Genomic DNA, 16,947 nt, shown 5'->3' with positions numbered 1-16,947 from the left:
TTAGGTACGTTTCAGTCACAGGTGACCAATTTTTTGTCCGGTAAGCTTCTTATACAATACAAAGCTGGGGACATTGTGGAGGAATCTGGAACCAACCATGTTTTTTTCTAACCAGCTCATAAGGTCTCAACTACTTTTATGAAAAGAAAAAAAACAGCCATAACTGGAGTCAGCGGAGTTCTGTCCCAAATGTGATGTGTCAATTGCTCAATTTGTTATTTTGATTTTGGTGCATCTGTATTTTGCGCAGTATTTGAATGCTGCTTTTGCTTTATGTTGTTTAAGTAGGCAACTCATTTTTTGTTTATGAATTGCCAGTTTAGCCTGTTAAAGAGCTAATAATGTTATTTCTGTTACAGCTTTGGCTGATAGAAAGAAGTGGTACTACTGTGTTCACAGTGTCAACTTGAGGTATTCGTAAACATATAAAAAACAAATAAATAAATAACTATTGTCCATTGGCCAATTTGGCTGGAAAGAAATAGGTGCACCTCTATTAATTACATATATAATTAGATAGTTAAGTAAAGATTTACACTGAGTTTACATTCTGTATCAACAGGTTTAAGTTAAATTTTTGCAGTTTGTTTCAAGATAAAGGAATAAAAAAGCACTGTAATAGATGTGTTTACCTTCAGCAAAACACACAACTTTTCATCTAATTCCAGTCACTTGCTTCCAAACATAAACATGGCTTTGACTGAAATCTGCATTTTATGCTGAATCTTAAGCTTGTTTCAACTGAAAAATAATTTGTATCAGATGCGCCATGCTTAGGCTATCGTCATGATAACTGTGTGACTTCGGCCAGACTTTGGGAAAAAAAAAGGTTTGTTTAGTGTCCTAGGATGTGGAGACACTAGAGTTGGAGGGATGGAGAGAGAGCAAGTACACCAGAATGTATTAATATAAAAGTAAGACATAAGAAGGCTGAATTGTGGTATAGAGTCAGGGAGGAGGGACTATAAAGGGGAGCAGGAGAGAGAGAGACTCCTCTAAAGACAGCTACAAAACCTTGTATCTCAATTTTTAACATTTTTTTTTACTTTTTTTGCAGAATGTGTTAAAATTTTGTGATGAACAGACCAATAGAAATGGTTCTGAATTACTTGTGGGGGGAGGGATGTTTGACTTCCATTACAGTTTGCTGATGGTGCTGCTCAGAGTTTAGATTTAAACCCTATATTAAAGACCTAGAAAGAGAGGCCATTCATTACTGCGATTTTATCACGGGAAGGGTGTTCTTAAATGGCTTCCTGCTCCCTACATAGTGTACTACATAGGAGTGTAAATACTGTAGAGGCTAGAATTTCTAAACTTTCATAGCTAGTGCACTATTTAGGGAGTATAGAGCCGTTTGGGTTTCAGCCTGTGTTTGACGCTACTTCTGACTGAAACACAAACGTCTGAAGCGTGTGATCCATCCAAGTGACATGTTTATTCTGCCGTTTTACAGTGAATAATACTGTAAGTATTGTACTGTAAGTACTTTAATTCAAGTCTGTGATATTAGTGATGGAGCTGTTTAGGCTGTTAGCATCTTTTAGCCTGTTAGCTAGCTGACCAGCCTAGTTCTAGTTAAGAACATAAGTTGTCAGCCCCTCAGTTTAAACAAAAAAACAGGTTCTTATTTGAGAGACAAAGATTACTCCGTTTACAGCACAAGGATTTTTCGTGCCGTGGCGCAATCATACAGTTCAGTTGTTGTGAGACGGTCATAGGTGTGCATATATTGTCGATTTTACAACGGCTTCGAACACGGCTCAGCCAATCAGATTTTAGGACCGGAACTATCCATTTTATATATAGTATAATCATGCTGGTTGACCAGCTAAACTAGCACCAGGGCTAAATGCAGACAGAGGACATTTTCAAAAATATTTGCATACGTGTGGACAGGACCCAGGACTTTTGCGCAGTGCTGTAGCTGTTTCATAAAACATTTGCAAATATTTTTTCTTACTTCTTTGAGAAGTATCAAGAAACACTTTGACCTTGTAACTGCTGGTTGGATTATTTATTACCGCCCAAATCATGACATCGAAAATGTTGATGTACATTTGAAACCTAGCACTGATTCTATTATAAGTTATTCCAATAATCTCACTTACAATTTACAGCACTGGACACAGCTAGTGCTGCAATGCTGTTACAATAAAATTAGCCACACATGAGTCAATGTTTTACATTGTACATACAAATAAAATTTGTTTTTGGGCCTTCAAAAGACATTCGAAAAGAAAGCGTATTCGAAAGACAGAGAGCAATATTGTTTTTACCTTCAGAGTCCAAAATCTTTCTTCATCTTCATTGCCTTCAAGTACAGTATAAATAATATTGTGTGTCATAAGCGTCTCCTCATAGCAGCCAAAGTCCTCTGCTTCTAAGAGCACTCCATAAACCACGTCAGCACACAATGTACCTTTCACTTGCGCACACCACTGACATGCCCCTTACACAAATACACACGCTTGTGCATTATCAGAGTCTGTGGAGCACTTGAGGTCATTAAGTGCCATTAAGAATCAAGGCCGAAGAAAGCCTCTTCAACACTGGATGAGCCATACAGACTTCCTTACAGTCCAGTAGGCTCCAAAGCTGGTCCCAGATCAGTCCATAGACATCCAATAGGCCATTATATTCTGCCATGCTTCACACTTGTCCACACAGATCCCGGTACAGCCTTTAAACAGGGATAAGTCCAGAATGTATCCTGCAGCATCTTTTATCAACATGAATGAGTGTAGGGTTCAGACTATGAGTGGCTCTTGTGGTTCTTCTGGTTCTTCAGAGAGAGAGAGAGAGAGAGAGAGAGAGAGAGAGAGAGATATTAAACATGACTGTGTAACTGGTTGAACTTGTTTGCTTATGTTCCACGTGGCCCTGGCTTAGAGTTCAAAGCCATAAAGTGTTTTTTACTTTTCCATATCTGAGTGACGTCAGCCTTTTGTTCTGTCCCTTTTGTGTTTCAATATCATTACTTCTGGACTATGGTGTTTATAATATGTGAAGATTTGTCATTCCTCTTTTTGATTTGTACTATTGTGAAGCGCTTTGACTCTTTTCACAGATGTGTTAATAAAATAATGAGTTACTTAACTCCACATCTAATTCAGCTATGCAGAAATTATGTGTTAGTTACAAAGGGGTGGACAATATAAAAAATATAATATCACAATCTTTTAAGACGTTTTCACAATGCACAATATGTCTTGGTGTCTGGCATCTGATAAGTTGCCATCTATAAAGAACCAGTAGTGCCACTTTCAATAAATACTGATATAATGAGAACAAATGACTTTTATTCAGTGTTTCACAAACAGCGCCAGGTTAAATCCAGTTAAACTGCACTAATTATGCTCTCTTTTTAAAGAAACGTAGTCCTTAAAATACCGACAATATGCACAATATTTTCAGATATTGTGATGTACTACGACTTAACGATAAATATCATAGTGCCCAGGCCAAATACACAAATCAGACCTATAGTATTTATATGCGATTACACCTCATGAAGTTGTGCTGCTGTTTTAATAAAATCAGTCATTAATATTGATGCTCCTAATTTTAAATCGTTATTCCAATACTAAATTTAGTGTACAATGGACACAGATTCTGCTATTAAAATGCAACTACTCCAACAATAAAACACAAGTTATATTGATTATAACTAATGGAGCTGCTTTGTTGTTGATATTAATGCCACTTTAATCTCTAGTTATTCCAATGCTAAATGTTGCCACCAAAAGGCACAGAAAGCACCACATGTGTAAATGTAATATAGTCTACTCCAACAGTGGAACAAATACAATTGTATGCAAAAGTTTGAACACTCTTGGTCAGATTACGTGTTTGGCTCTTTTTCTAAGTGAAAATAAGGCCCAATCCCATTTCACCCATCGCCCCTACCACTTAGCCCTTAGCCCTCCGTTTTGCGTGTTCATGTCTAGGGGTACAGTGTCCCGATTTTTGTTGAGATAGAGGGGTAGGGTGAAGTGTTAGGGCTACATGGTGCAAGGTCACACTTGAAAACAAGGGGTAAGGGTGAAAAAAAGAAATGGGATTGGGCCTAAATTAACACACTTAAAGCCACACCTTGTAAGCTTCCACCTCTCTGGTGGAAATGTGTAATTGCACACAATATGCAGAAGAACATTTTGTAATGTGGGTTGTGTATTGTGGTGACAGACGTGTCTTCTGAAGATTTGAGCGAATTATCTACTGTCATCATATCTTCATCAGTATAATGTTGATTACGCATTGGAGACCTAAACCTCGAGCCGGACCTTTATTTTTAATCTGTGTGAATTAACATGTTAATATGTAAAGACGTATGATTTAGTTTTTCCTCCTGATTCAGTAATGCTACTTCTTTCAATTTTAACAAGAATGCTGCTTTAAAAACATTTTTTTGTTAATTTTAAAGTTTAACATATTAGAAAAAATAAAACATACAAGATAAAATGTTCCATAACCTCTGCACAGGCCACATTTCAAGTGTGCTTTGTTTTGCATAAAAATGTATGCTGTATGTTTTACGTGTATTATTTTTATGTTTTATGTTTATTATACTTCAGCAGAACACGGAATAGAAAAGAAGACCCTATGCTTTTGTCTCGTTCATTTTCTTATCAAATGTTTGCGTTCACAGTCCATATAAAACAAATAGTGATCCCATAAAGCAATAATAAGGATTTGTGCTATTGAGATCGCTGATGCATCATGATACGATCAAACAAAGTGTAATACTCATCTTAGTGGTCTCAAAGTTCTCTAGTGTTGCTGAGGCAACTAGTTTTGACATAAAATGTATCTAGTCTAAAAAAAACTTGAATTAAAGAGACATAATTGAACCAAAATGAAATACAGTTGCTACATCTTATGTAAATATGCTACTCACATCCTACAGTGGTGCCACTGTAGTCTCTAGAGTGAGACTTTCCAGTTTAAAGACATAAAATCCTTCTGATGTATCTTGAAGGTGGGAGGAGCTTCTGAAACACTAAGATTGCTTTGAGGTGGGTTTTGGAGTAAAGGGGTTTAAAATGTTTTTGTTTTTTTTTAGCTGGTGAGTGCAGAAGGATGACAGATAGCTAATCTTAGTGCTATTAGGTCATCTTGTTGTAGCCTTATAACTAAAGTAACTGTCTTCAAATCATCAACAAAGAGAACAGATTCCTCAAATGACAGAAATCAATCATCAGATGAAGAGGACAACAAGCTAAAAGCTAAAGTTTGCAGCTACCTGGCCATCTAGATACCTCAGTTTGGCTTCTTTTTTCTGACTTAATGAGTAAAAATATTGGCTCTGGCATCCATTGTGTTATGAATAAAGATATAATAGACATTTCCTTAATTTTGAAGGACGTCTGAGGAAAGAGTTACTCTAATGATGGCTTGGTTGTATTTCTTATAGGGCTATCATACAAATAAAAATAAGGAATTGTGATTAATTGCATTTGTTTAATTTTTTTCCAATTAAAAGCAGTAAATTTTGTTATAGCTATATGAGTGCACAAAGTAAGCATAATCAGACAATATCTACAACTACTACTTTCAAGAATGTAATAATCGGACTAACTTGAACATAAAAATCATGTGACTTCCATAGAATAAACAGTTTCCAGTTTTCGTCAGAAGCTTCATGTTTCAGCTTCTGCTGTTGTAGCCCTCTTTCTACATTACGTCATGTTTCAAGGAGAACTGGGGTTTTCGGTGTTAATTTGTGTTTGTTAGTTTGCCTTATCAACAGATCTACCTCAAACACTGTCCAGCATAGTCTGCCAAAGGCATCCTCCATTGCCAACATTACTGATATTACCAGTTTTGCCAGCATCAGCACTATCTGTTATGAAGGCCTGGACATTTCTCTAGTTTCCACCTTTTCACATGTAATTATTTGTGCCATTTTATAGGACAATGTGGTTATTCAGCCAGTAAGAGAAATCTGTTAACCCTTAGATGGCCATGGCCTGCTGGCAGGCCCACCCAAAGTTTCATTGCATACTTCTATAACCTAGGAACAGCTCAACCAGTTTGCATTGAGTCCTTGTAGTTACTGAATAATAAGGCTTAGTGCGTAATAAGCCTGGTATTTTCAGGGGTTAATTTGGACTGGTGGCAGTTTGGTTTCACTAGCTGTGTTCAGCTTTAGCAAGCTTCATTTGGCTCATGTGCATATCTTTCATCTGAGGTGGTTGTGTGTTGGATCCTTCATGCATGTGTTCGTCCAGTGATCATAAAGTACTGTTTCTATACTTGGTTAAATGGATCACAGGCCAGTGTATTATGTTAAAGCAGCACTATGAAAGAGTTCGGAGGATTTGTTGAAAGTTGAAAGAGGCAGCATTACTGTGCCTGAAAGAAACATGGTAATATATGATGTCTGTGCCCTGTAAAGCCTGAAAATTATCAGTTCGTGCCACGCCACACATCTTTATGTAGTAGTGTCATGCACAGGCTCAAAAACAATGTCTGGCTTAATGTTTAACTCTCAAATGTAAACATCATATGTCTGATGTCAACATACTGATGAAATATGATGACAATAATAGATAATTCACTTACATCCTCTGAAGACATGACCAGCTGAAGACAACACAAGCTTTCTGAATACTCTTTTAACACGCTCGCAATCATCAGATTCATCCAAACAGGGAAGGGGTCTGAAGCACAATCTACATTATAATGTTTTTCCACTGGTTGCATGCAAAGATGCATTTCTGCCAGAGAGGTCCCCAAATCCCCAACTATTACAATGCAGCTTTAGTGTGTTTGGAACCAACAAGTGCTAGTAAGCTGTTATTTTGAGTAAATAGCTATTAAATAACATGTGAGTTGAGCAGTAAAAGGCTTGTTGCTTATGAGCCTTGAAACACAGCATGCATGGCACACACACTGAGTTTAACAATGCCACATGTACTAGCAGTCTGTTAGTGTTTAAACATTTAATGTCACATGTCTGACATACAGGATACATGTGCATATTTTGTCATATTTTCACCCTTAATGTAAACACAGCTGTGTTCTTAATTTCCTTTGTAGAACCACACATCCAAACATGAACACAGAGCTGAAAAAAAGGAACTGTGTAATACTCCTAATAAGTGAGTGGAGGGTGTTCATTGACCCTTTGTGCATTCTAGCCAGATGTCCCACAGTGATCAAAAGTTTGGGCACCCAAGGCCAAATTACATATTTTGTTCATTTTCAAGTGAAAAGAAGTAAACACAACTGCTACAGCAAACTACTTAAAATATAATTTTCTGCACATATTAAAGCACATTCGCTTTAAACATGATCAACATAAAAAAAACAAATAAAAATAGTAATTCTTACTATTACTAGAACTAGAACTTAGTAACAACTCTTTTGGCAGATATCACAGCTTGAAAACACGTTTTGTATCGCGCTAGGAATCTTTCTGTTCTTGCTTTAGGAATTTTCACCCACACTTTCTTGGGGAAAGCTGCTAATTTTGTGATATTCTTGGGCCGTGTTGCATGCGCAGCATGTTTCAGATCTATCCACCATTTTTTAATGATGCTAAAGTCCAAGGACTGTAAGGGCCATTCCAAAAGCTTCAGCTCGTGCTTCTTGAAGTAGTTCATGGTTGATTTTAAGGTATGTTTTGGATCATTGTCCTGTTGTTTACAATACTACGGAAGTCAGCCTCTTTTTAGCGTCAGTTGCTTGACTTTGATTTGCCAGAATTTGCAGGTATTTAGTAGAATATTCTTCTGTCTACCCATGCATTGCCACTGGCTGCAACACAATTTCTAAAACATAATAGATCGACCCCCATGTTTAACAGGTGGCAAAGTGTTCTTTTCCTCAAATGCTGCTCTTTTTTGGCCAGAAAATTCCCGTTTTACTTCATCAATCCACAGGATTTGTTTCCAAAATGCCTCTGGCTTATCTAAGTGTTGTTTTGCATACTTCAGATGTTAAAAAGATAAAAGATTACTTTTTGAGTTAGTGTGCTGCTGAGAATGTGTTTAATTTTTTGTCACTTTCTTGCAATTTCAAAGCTGTTTTTGAATGAGGGAGCTACATTTGGAGAATCGTAGCAACAAGATGCAAGTAGCTGGGCTTTAGGGTGGAACTACAAATGGTTCAATGGGTCAAACTAGGGAAATATGCTAACAGCATTACATTTAGTGGCATTAATATTGTATTGTTATTGCATTTTTAAGGTGTACAGTTGACTTTAGCTGTTTTCCATGCACAATCTGTGTTAGCCCTCCTTCATCCATTTATGTTAATCATACTTCTGACCACAGACTTGCTCTTGACTGGATATTTTTTGATCGTGGTCTTAGTAGTGACACTAACATGAGTAAAAACTACAGCAACACCGCTGTCTCCATTTACACTACCATGATCACTGCCAGTTGCTGAGAATGGTCCACCACAGTGGTCCTCCACCACTGTTTTTATTACAAGGATTTCATTATATTTAACACATTTTTTAGAGCATTATACTTTAATCATCATTTTATTAATGATTAAGATATTTTCTGTAATAATACAGTAAAGTACTGAGGTTGATGTTGAGCTGCACCACATAGCATTATGGTATATGCCAGTTAAAAAGGCATAAATATTTTTATATCTAAATTTACAATAAATTACTAGTTACTGAGTTGCATTACTTTTATAACTGTTATGTAAAAATACAGACAAATACTGTATTTTAATTACCGCTTATTACTTTAAGTGCACAGCAGAATACAACTACTTCACTGTTATCTTGTGGTCCAGGTGACAGGTTACAGTATACAGTTGCTATTTTATTGCTATTTTTTGTTAATAGGGTTCAGTAAATGACAGTGAAAGTAATGCAACTGGTAGCCAGTAATTTACTGTAATTTTACAGTAATCTTTTACAGTGTGGTCAACAGCAGCTCTGTGGTTAGAAGCTGAATTGACAGTTCACTGATGAATGAGAGTGGCAGAGAAACTGACTGCCTAGCAACAGGTGAGCTAACGTCTGTAATTTTACATGCATGTAGTGGAGCTATGAGGTAAGTGGGGCTCATAAAGTGGTCAATGAGTGGAAGTACAAGATAGGTGTTTCTAATAAAGTGGACATCTGTAAGAGTGTATAAGTGAGTGTATTTTGTTAGTACCTGTGGTAGATAAGCATCTCTCTTGTATCATGCCATGCAGAGTGAACAGACTGAAGACTAGTAGAGAAAAAAGAATGACGTAGTACTCCAGCTCAGTGAAGGGGGAAGCCATCTGCTGTGAGCACACACACAAAACACATTCTCTTAGTATTTCTGGCCTTTCTGGTATGTCTGGTATATTCACTATCCATGCTGTTCTGTTATCATTAGACCAAAAACACCTGTACAAAAAGTTTAACTTCACTTTTAATACTACCACAACATTTTGGTTTTATTCCTTGCATTTTTAACTTCAGTTATCAACTGTGAAAAGAAAACCATGGTGTACTTTACTATTAGCTGTTTCTCTTTCCAAGCCCTTAAAAAAGCAGAGAAATTATGTTGAAAGTGCATATTTTAAACTTTTAGTTGACACCACATTTGTGATTATATATAGAAAAAGAGATATAAAGAGATAATATCAGCGATGATTAGTATCAGCCAAAATCGGGATCAGACTACTTGTGCTCCAAACAAGCAGTCAACTAATTTATATTTTAGTATTGGCTGATCTGTATTGCAAATTTGTGATGCAAAGAATGTGAAGCAGGTAAGTGCACTTGCATTGTATTTGAATGCTGATGCTCCACCTATACCAAAATGTTGTAGCATAATTATGGATGATTTGTTGTGCTAAATAGCCAGTTTCCTCTTACTTTCAATGTAGCACTGTCAGATTTTGTGTTAGTTGAGTGGCCAACTGATTTTTCATTTGATGATTAAAAGTTTGGACTAGGAGCAAATGCTGTTATTTATGTTGTATGTACTGGCAATGTGCTAGAGTGTTTCATGACTTTTCATAGTCCAAAAAGTGTGAGTTCCAGGTATTTAAAAAAAGAAAAGTCTTACGAATAATGGCAATTTGGCTGTGAAGAAAAGTGGGATCAATTGCATATACATGGCATATCCTCATAGAAATTGAAAGGTGTAATGTTGAGAAAATTCTAATCTAACAGCCACAAATTATGTTACAAAGGACATCTCTCACGTTGCTCCCCCTCATAGACTCTCATACATACTAGCAACCATCTGTGATAACATAGCAGTGCCCTAGCAACACCCTAGCAGCCACTTGGGACACCACAGCGTGACCTAACAACACCTTAGCCACCACCTAGGATACCAAAACAATGGCCTAGCAATACCTCAGCAACCACCTGGAATACCATAGCAACACCCTGACAACACCTTAGCCACCACCCAGGATACCATAGCAATGGCCTCGCAATATCTCAGCAGCCACCTGGAATACCGTAGCAATGCCCTAGCAGCACCTTAGCCATCACCTGGGATACCGTAGCAACAGCCTGCCAACACCTTCATGACCATCTGATATTTTGTAGCAGTGGCTAAGCAACCACATTGGATAACATAACGAGACCTTAACAACTGACGTGATACCATAGCAATGGCCTAGCAACACCTTAGCAACCACTAGTGATTTCATAGCAACATCTATTTCTAGTCAACTTAAAGTTTATACAAAAACTTTTCTCTTCTAGTTAAATATGAAATTACATAGTTAAATTTGAACAGCACAGCAAAACCCAATTTCTGAGGGTTAAAATCGGTTATAATTCTGAAATAGCAATGAATCAACAAACATATCATATATTACACAAGATAATATATACATGTATGTATATATGTATATTGCACCAAACCATCAACATAACAAACAATGCTTGACCAAAATGGACTGAAACAGAGTTCTTACTGCCAGGACCAGAACGACTTCAGCAGGAATACACACTTTCAGGTGCTCATCGTGAGAGTGATATAAGAGTGTACCTGCCTGTGTCTCTACACTCTGTAATGTAATCTGAGGAGGGTTAGGGTGAACCCAGTGCCTGGCTCATATTGCCAGCTGAGTTAAGACAATGAACGCTCTGCCTTAGAGACCTGCAGTTTAAGCCACATGCACACAGGTATAACTGGACTGAATAATTATACAAACCCCAGGCTGGTGGGGAGTGTGTGTTATTATCACAGCGTGTGTCCATGTTTTGTGACTGGTATATCCACACCTGTGTGTGTACCTGCATGCATGTCTTCTGTCGCAGCTTGACATCTGTTGTCCGTGGTAACCGTGCTGCGGTCACATGATAGTTGATTATATTGGGCTACGCTTTATGTAAGTAAATTCCAAATTTGATGCCAAATGCTACAGATTCCAATAAAATTGGGACAGAAGCAAGCTTACTAGTGTATTACACCACTGTAAGTAACATGGGTTTTCAGCTTGTAGTCTACAAGTTATGTTATAATTTAAAACAACTGGTGAAAATGTATAGTTGTTTCTGTGATAGTAATTCAGTTTGAAAGGCTTGAGTATTTTCATTGGAACATTCCCTGAAAAAAGTAGATAGTAATGTATAGCAATAACTTGTAAAAAAAGTTGTTTAAAAGTTACATTTTAAAAAGTTAGCTACTGGGCTGTCTTAAAAAGTTTGAGTTAACAGAATAAGAATCTGTTTTATTGGATGTTACATAAGTGTTACGTATGACTATAAGATGTATGGAAAATACTATAGGAAGCCAAAAATATTAGAAATTCAATCATTTCTTATAGTTTTACTATAGTTTTTTTTGTAAGGCTATCATTGTTTACTATCTAGATATTTTGATTTGATAAGAATTTAAAATATAATTCTAACACATTCTGATAAATCATGTGATATAGTTTGTTTTTTTGTAAGATTCCTTTTACTTGGACACTGGTTGTTGCTATACTTAAGTAAGTTATACGGTTGTAGATGTTTGAAAATCAAGCCCATTATCAGCACCTGTTGCTGTGTTTTAAGCCCACTAACAAGAGTAAAATCTTTCTTTACCTGTCCAAAAGTGATTAAAGCTGCTGGCTGTCAGTTGAAGGGTTGCTGGTTCTGTCATGACAGAGCAGTGTGAGAAATGGTAGAAAAGAGTTTTAACGTTCATGCCTACACATAGTGCACTGCAAAGGTTTCACCATTCCCTGTTCCTCTTTCCTGGAGCCAGGGTTAAAAAGAAGAAGAACAAACTTCAACCCTTTCATGCATAAGTTAGTAGAAACTGTTTTCAAAATCATTTTTATTACTGAGATCTGCATTAAAAATCCTATGAATTTTCATTTTACATAAAATAACTTTTATTAAAAAGGACAAAGGAAGAACATACAATTAAAAAAAAAGTATTTTTAAGCATGTTTATATCATTTATTGTATCTGTCATTAAGTTTTAATTGTATTATAATATAGTAAAAGCTAATATTTAATACTAATATTTAAAAATAAATAATGAACTCTAAGCTTCTTTTTCTTGTTCAAAAAAATGCTGCTTTTTGACTTCAATAAAAGATGCAAAACATTTAAAAATGTGTGAGCGTTCCTGTCTGAACAGAGGAGACCTAGCTTTCAAGATAAATGGCAAACTATGTGTAAAATGCCTTTTTCTCCCTATCTTACAATAAAATAAGTGAACAAATCTACAAATTCATGCACAGAATCTAACCCCAGTCTGTCTTAGTAAGATATATCCCAGTCTGCCCTCTATGCCTTACAGATGCAAGACTTAGAAGGGAACATTGCTTCATGTTTTTTGTATTTGATTTAAAAAAATGATTTAACTTTTGGGAATCTGTACATGATTTTAAAATAAAAATAGTGACGATACCTCACGAAAAGATCCCAATGAAATATCTTTCTGGCACAGACATAAATCAGACATTAGATTCTATATCTACTACACAGTTGGGCCAGTCAGTGGCGGACTCAGGCTGTTTGAAGGGCAGGGGTGGAAAAAATAAGAAGAGCACCTACTGCGTGACATAAAATGCTATGATGTATCATGTATGATGAAATAGTCTTCATTCTTGATTAAGATTAACATGTTATTAAGCAATCCATATTACACAGGGAAATATACAGCTTTAAAATGTTCATTTCACAAACACCTCTGATATAAAACAGAGAGAATTATTAATATTCGTTTCAAAGATACGCACACATGGAGACACGATGTCAAGAAAGCTATTAATTTTGGAGCTTAGTAGTTAGGAGTAGTCACACTTAAATTAATTGAAAAAGCAATTCACAGCAAACTTTCTATTGGCTTTTTTGGCATATTACCCTGAAATAATTCCCTTTAGGGAATTAAAGGGAATGGCACCCATAGGAAACGTGAAGTTTAGACCATTGCAAGGGCAACTTATAGGGCACTGCATCATGTTTTCTCCACTAGAAATGCACTCATTAAGAAACATTATTGAATTTTCTTGCTCCAGACGGCACATCATCATAATTTATTGCCTGAAGGGGAACGCTGGAGGGCACTCAGTCATTTTTTTCCCCCCATGTAAAGGGCACTTCCTCTTCTTTTCACCACTTTAGAGGGCACTTTAGTGGTTTTTCAACCATGAGTGCACCAGGGGGTTGGTCGCCCACCTTGTACTCCTGCCTGAGTCCGCCAGTGGGCCCGGATACCCTGCACAGCTAAGAAATGCGTTTGGCTACACTGGAATAAGTAGTAGCCGTCCCCTCTTTATGTATGTGTTGCAAGTAGAACTTTACAAATCACAACATATAGCTTTAAAAAAAGTTTTTTTTCTTTTTCTTTTTTTTTGAATAAGTCATGCTGTGACTTATAATTGTCTACCTTTTCAATGTAAATGTAAGCTACCTGTGATCTAATACAGCGTTTTGTGGGGTTTAATATAGTCTACAGTACAGTAATATTGTCATTAGGTTGCTAACTATCTAGGCAAGCAATGTTTGCTAAAAGACTACCTATAGTGGACTATTCCAGAGGCCAAGTGAAATACGCCAGTCGCTGAATGTGTCAATAACTGAGTGGAAATAGACTGAATGAATTCTCCCTGGTTAGTTATGATATTGGCTGAGTAATGTATGTCAGTAAGTTAACTGAGTTAAACCCTTAAATGGCCAGGGCCCACCGGCAGGCCCAAAGTTTTATTACACACTTCGTTAACCTAAAAAATATCCAGAATGTCCATTTGTAAACTGTACATGGGCTTCAAATGACTTGAAAGTTCTGAATTACTACAGGCCCTTTAACACACCAGCTAGGAAAAACTGAAAGGAATAAGTAGCAATGTTAGCATATCCAGATCATTATTCCACTGTTTGTTTGGGAGTTACCTGGTCAGTTAGCAACACTCCAGTGAATTCTGTGACAAGACAGCACTTCTGCAGGGGTGGAAAAGCAAACGCGTATTGGCTATTTGGTGGTATCAGGGGGCACAACAAGGCCCAAACAACACTTGACCTGAACTAGTAATTCTTTGTTATGGCACCCAGTACTTTACTTCACTTCTCCAATCTATTCTCTATAATGCAACTCTGACTTTTTACCTGTCAGTTTTCTGTACATTCTTATTCAACACTGCCCCCTAGTGCACATTACGGGTAGATATTCTGGCAAACTCCTATACAGATATCTGAGCACAACATCTGCACGTGTGCAGTTACAGAAGTATAATTTAGCCTTGAATGAATGCTGTGCAAAGCACTATATGCAACAAACTTTATTTGTTAAAACATTTTACTTTTTATTTTTTTTATATAGTACCATTTTTTAAACATAGTATGCTTGCATGCAAGATATGGTGCCCATACTGTTACTTAAGGACAGTATTTCAGTACTTCTTACACCATAATTTCAGTTACAAGGCCATGAATTTCTTTTGGTGAAGCAAGAATTACCAAAGATGTGGCAAAGTGTTTTTTTTTACAGCCTTCTTCCTTGACTTCGTTGGTTTTTGGCTTAACAAACACTTTAGCAGTGAGGCGTTCTTCTGAATGGAGTCGGGAGAAATATGTTTGATAGTTGTAAACCACAGAGCCTGAACAATAACATCATTATCACTAGTGAAGAAGCTCTCTTTTAGCCAGAACATAGAAGCAAACATCTTTCAGAGACGTATCACCTTTTGGAGGTCTCTATTAAACTTTCAAAGTTTAGTTATTGTGCAATAACAAGATGTATTGCAGCTCTTTGATGACCAGGAATGGTTCTAATGAGCCTATGCAAGAAAGGCAATACTGAGAACAACTACAAGCATCTCATCTCTTCTTAAATTATTACATGGCTAATGAAACACCTGAGAAAAAAATAATCTACAAATGATTTCTCATCTGAAAAAAGTTTATATCCAGGCCATACTGGGGACAATTAGAAGGAATAAAAATGGATTTTGGACCGGAAATGTAAAAAAAACATGGTGTCCCGAGTCAACCTGTAAAGCCTGAAATAATAATTTAAACGTCAAAGGCGTTAGGTCAGATTTTTCAGCAGTTTTCAGACCACGTCATACGTTTTTACACATTAATGTCACATGCACTGACTCAAAAAGAAGATTCGGCTCAATCTTTAGGTCTCAAATGCAAAAATAACATTATATTGGTGAAGATATGATGATAATAGTAGATAATTCACTTGCATACTTGGAAGACATGTCCTTCACTAAGCTTTGACTGAGCTCTTTAAATACTCTTTAAACTAGTTAGCATGCATCAGATTCATGTGCCTGGAGAAGGGGTCTGAAGCACAACTGAGATTACAAAATGTTCTTCTGCAATCACAGACCTCACCACAGAGGTCTCCAAACTAAATGGAGCTTTAGGTAAAGAAAGTGTGAAAGTATATTGAGATATTCTAACGATCCAACGTTTTTCTTAATGTAGTAATGTACATAGCCAATGTAATGTAGTATAGACACATGCAATATTTTGCTTTTTGAGTTTAGCACTGGAACTGCCAGGCTAATGGTGCTAACAAACAATAGAGGTCAGTAGTCACCCTAATCATTGCCAGAAAAATATGGCAAAAAAATTTGCTTCAAATTATGTTGCTAAGCAATATGTAAATGATTAAAAAAGATTTGGTAAAATGGCATGGATCGACCTTAAATATTCAAGCTACTACACTAAAACTGCATTATTACATGTAGAATTAAGGCGCCCTGTCCTGTAGTCCTGTTTCAGTGACTGTACGTCATATATGTATACATTCTTAGGAAATGTTATTTTTGATAGAAATGGTCACATTTAGAATTACACAAACTTGTGGAGGTGCTGGCTGCACAGCTGAAACCAAATGATTTACCACAGAACAGGAGCATATTTTTTGATTTTTTTTTATTCATACACATAGAGTAAATATGATGAAGTACAATAAACAGATATACAGAGAGCTCTAAAGGCATATGTTTAAGTATTCTTCAGGGGTGGCCCCACACCTTCAAACGTGGTGGGGCAAAACATTGTTTAAAAAAAAAAAAGTGTTAGTTTTGACACTGCTTTAGTAGCTGCAGGCCAGATAGCAGTGTTTTGGCTGTTTTCGTACCCAGGTCATTTTCTAAAGACCCACCACAGTTTGATTTTATGATGCTTTATCTTTTTCCTTTGATTCGGATGGTGGACTACAAGGGCTAAAGTGGACTAAATTACACATGTGGGTGTTTTTTGTTTTTTTTTTGATCAGAAGTGCAAGTGCTCTGTTACTCTCACATTCACCACTATGACAAACAAACAGAAAATAGAGACTTATCATCTTTGTGAGTAACAAATTAAATTTAACCGATCGGGTCACTGACACTTGGCCAAAAACAATTCACGATCCATAATCAAACGCATATCACTATTTTATTGCTTTTCTCTCGTTATTGACAGCGCTTGCATCCCTCCAAAATGTCTGATCAGTGAACAAACGTGAGCGTTTGCAAAAAGTGAAATGTTAAAGTAGCAGGTTATGCAGACAGTACAGAGAAAATGTGCAGTGG

The 16,947-nt window shown here is 36.6% G+C and overlaps 1 long non-coding RNA gene across 2 annotated transcripts; it reads right to left on the bottom strand.

Moving 5' to 3' along the window:
• Window positions 1-2,345: 2,345 nt before the first annotated feature.
• Window positions 2,346-12,101, bottom strand: LOC118816540. 2 transcript variants are annotated; one of them, XR_005007880.1, is made up of 3 exons: window positions 12,005-12,101; window positions 9,132-9,246; window positions 2,346-2,785 (listed from the first exon to the last, which is right to left on the bottom strand). It is a non-coding gene; the product is annotated as an uncharacterized LOC118816540 (long non-coding RNA). The 2 variants fall into 2 exon arrangements; XR_005007879.1 differs by having other exon boundaries at window positions 9,132-9,243; window positions 12,005-12,094.
• Between the last annotated feature and the right edge of the window lie 4,846 nt (window positions 12,102-16,947).

This window comes from Colossoma macropomum, unplaced genomic scaffold, assembly GCF_904425465.1.
Source record: "Colossoma macropomum unplaced genomic scaffold, Colossoma_macropomum, whole genome shotgun sequence".
In the NCBI taxonomy this organism is placed as follows: Eukaryota; Metazoa; Chordata; class Actinopteri; order Characiformes; family Serrasalmidae; genus Colossoma; species Colossoma macropomum.
Note: the sequence above shows the minus strand (reverse complement) of the source record. Positions and strands in the feature narration are given on the sequence as shown.